The 3,811-nt window shown below is 40.8% G+C and overlaps 1 pseudogene; it reads left to right on the forward strand.

The window, feature by feature from the left end:
- The first annotated feature begins 1,236 nt into the window (after nt 1-1,236).
- On the forward strand, nt 1,237-3,537 carry LOC139547200 (E3 ubiquitin-protein ligase TRIM39-like; annotated as a pseudogene).
- Nucleotides 3,538-3,811: the final 274 nt, after the last annotated feature.

Consider the following 3,811-nt stretch of genomic DNA (forward strand, 5'->3'; position numbering starts at 1 on the left):
AGGCGTAAAGTGCTTGAGTTGTTGGCACACAGAGAGGTAAGGTGAATTAAATACATGGTTTGTCTACTGCTTAGACAAAGTAGACCTTCCACAGCAGTATCACAATGATGGGGAGTAGACTGCCACATAATCCCTTTCAGCACACACAATCACTGTCCCTCTTTCCCCAGGGAACTGACAAAGAGAAAGATGTTTTCACCTTTGATGAGTCAAAATTAATCAACAGAGAACTTGCTGCTGAACTGAGCAGGGTAGTTCAGGTATGTCCCTCTGTGTAGTGAAAATAACGTATGTGACCTTATCTTACATGGTCATGAGTCATAATCAGTTGTCCTGTACCAGTCCTCACAGATCAGAAACATCTCCCTTCTGACCAGAGTGACTGAGGAAGGATCTTGTCAAGAGGAGCGTCAAGACTTCATACTGCAGTGGGCTGAGGAACTGAACCACTCACCACAGACTGGACAGGTAATTACACCATGGTGCAGTTTCCACAGACTGGACAGGTATATACACCATGGTGCAGTCACCACAGACTGGCCAGGTAAATGCACCATGGGGCAGTCACCACAGACTGGACAGGTAAATACACCATGGGGCAGTCACCACAGACTGGAAAGGTACATACACCAGGGGGCAGTCACCGCAGACTGGACAGGTAAATACACCATGGTGCAGTCACCACAGACTGGACAGGTAAATACACAATGGGGCAGTCACCACAGACTGGACAGGTAAATACACCACGGGGCAGTCACCACAGACTGGACAGGTACATACACCATGGGGCAGTCACCACAGACTGGACAGGTACATACACCACGGGGCAGTCACCACAGACTGGACAGGTAAATACACCACGGGGCAGTCACCACAGACTGGACAGGTACATACATCACGGGGCAGTCACCACAGACTGGACAGGTAAATACACCATGGGGCAATTAAAACGGACACAAAATACATTTTAGTCCTAGACTAAAAATAATATTCCATGGAGATCCAGGATTTAAATGAATCTGTATCCGGGGAAACCGCCCAGCTAAACCTGGAACCGGTTTTAATACAACAGTCATACTGTACACAGCACACATCATGTGCAAACAGTGTTGACAGTCAGTTGCTCTTGAGGAAGTAACACGTGATTTACTGTTGGGAAATGCAAACAGAGAGTATTGTAATAAATCACCTGACCTGTTGTTTACTAGATACCAGCTGGGAAATTCACAAGAGACAGAAGTGAGGAAACTCTAGATCAACAGGGACCAGACATGTTTCATGTCTCTATGAGTGACATTTATATAAAGTTGAACTGTAGATTAACCAGGCTGTTGATTTTACAGGGCTCCATTGTTGAACTATAGAATAACATGGCTATTGATTTACAGAGCTCCATTGTTGAACTATAGAATAACATGGCTGTTGATTTGCAGGGCTCCATTGTTGAACTATAGAATAACATGGCTGTTGATTTACAGGGCTCCATTGTTGAACATAGAATAACATGGCTGTTGATTTACAGGGCTCCATTGTTGAACATAGAATAACATGGCTGTTGATTTTACAGGGCTCCATTGTTGAACATAGAATAACATGGCTGTTGTTTTACAGGACTCCATTGTTGAACTGTAGAATAACATGGCTGTTGATTTTACAGGGCTCCATTGTTGAACAATAGAATAACATGGCTGTTGATTTTACAGGGCTCCATTGTTGAACTGTAGATTAACATGGCTGTTGATTTTACAGGGCTCTATTGTTGAACTATAGAATAACATGGCTGTTGATTTTACAGGGCTCCATTGTTGAACTATAGAATAACATGGCTGTTGATTTACAGGGCTCCATTGTTGAACTGTAGAATAACATGGCTGTTGATTTACAGGGCTCCATTGTTGAACTGTAGAATAACATGGCTGTTGATTTACAGGGCTCCATTGTTGAACTGTAGAATAACATGGCTGTCGATTTTACAGGTCTCTATTGCAAAGCAGTGGTTCAGAAGCAGAGGTTAGTGTCTGCTACCATTGTGTGTTATTATAGAAGTCAACATATACATTGTATTAATCAGTTAATTTATCTAATATGTTTTGTTTTTCTCTTAATATTTTTCCCTTAGTGACTCTGAATCACATTCCTGACTCGGGTACGTCAAATTCCACAGTTATAACGTCTGTTTTCTTTTAATAAACATAATTTTTGTAGTTGTTCATTGCTAACATGATTCTAAATGTCTTGTCTGTTTCATTAGTTTGGAAATGGATTTTGAAAGCATCAGGTTGGTATGGTTCATTGCCAACGCAAATATTTATTCAAACGAGTTAATAACATGCAAAAACTAGTTTCAGTGTTCTAGTATGAACAGAAACTTAATTGGTTGCCTGTGTATCTAGGATGATATAACTAGGAAGTTTTTTTTTATTACCATCATAAAAATCTTGTCACAAACAGTAAGGTTTCTCCTGCTACTATCTTTCTAATTTCTAACTTCATTTGATTTATCTCCTTCCAGCTAAGATCACACGGGATTAAAAAACAGCCAACCCAAGTCTCCTACTGTCCCCTGACAGGAAAAGAGTGAAAATTAACACCATCATTGAGAACCCCTGGGATTGCCATGAAATGACTCCCAAAATGTACAATGGTTGGTGGTGTGTACTGGGGACAAAAGGTTTTAACTCAGGAAGGCATTACTGGGAGGTGGGGGTCAGGGGCAAGGCAGAGTGGAGGATAGGGGTGGTTAGAGAGTCAGCAACATGACAAGGCTTTTTTGACCTGAGTCCAAAGAGAGGTTACTGGACTCTGCGTCTGCAGCTTGGACAACTCATGACGGGTGCAACTGCACCAGTCACTATACTGAACCAGGTTGTACCCTCAAAGGTAGGGGTCTATCTGGATATAGAGGAGGGACAGGTCTCCTTCTATGATGCAGCGAAAAGGCGGCATATTTACACTTTTGATGTCGACTTTGATCAATCTGAAAAAGATTTACCCCCTTTTTCACACCATTGAGACAGACAGAGAGCTAGTTATTCTGTAGTTTCATACCTATGATTTGATCAATCTGTTTCACACCATTGAGACAGACAGAGAGCTAGTTATTCTGTAGTTTCATACCTATGATTTGATCAATCTGTTTCACACCATTGAGACAGACAGAGAGCTAGTTATTCTGTAGTTTCATACCTATGATTTGATCAATCTGTTTCACACCATTGAGACAGACAGAGAGCTAGTTATTCTGTAGTTTCATCTTCCTAGAGTTATGGTCACTCTGACAGAGTTCCAGAGTTCCTCTGTGGAGATGAGAGAACCTTCTAGAAGGTTATGTATATATAGTAAATATGCACATACAGTAGGTTTAAAGGCTTACATAGAGCTCACCACCACCCACTTTATTGTACAGGTCTTTCTAGCAACTGAAAATCTTTTATTTTCAGCTCGCATTGAATAAAAATGACATTTAACCGTGAGATGTGTTTTTCATTGCATCTACTCATAATACTTTCTATCGACATTGAGTGTTATATTAGTTACTGTAGTAAAAAATAAGTCGTACTTTGTCTGGAAAAAGAGTCAAACTGGATCTTCAGATTGACTCTGTACCGGTACCCCCCCCCTGTATATAGTCTCGCTATTGTTATTTTACTGCTGCTCTTTTAATTACTTGTTACTTTTATTTCTTATTCGTCTTTTCTTTTTTCCTTTTTTTAAACTGCTTTGTTCGGTTAGGGGCTCGTGAGTAGCATTTCACTGTAAGGGTCTAAACCTGTTGTATTCGGCGCATGTGACAAATAACATTTTATTTGAT

This window comes from Salvelinus alpinus, chromosome 20 (genome assembly GCF_045679555.1).
Source record: "Salvelinus alpinus chromosome 20, SLU_Salpinus.1, whole genome shotgun sequence".
Lineage (NCBI taxonomy): Eukaryota > Metazoa > Chordata > Actinopteri > Salmoniformes > Salmonidae > Salvelinus > Salvelinus alpinus.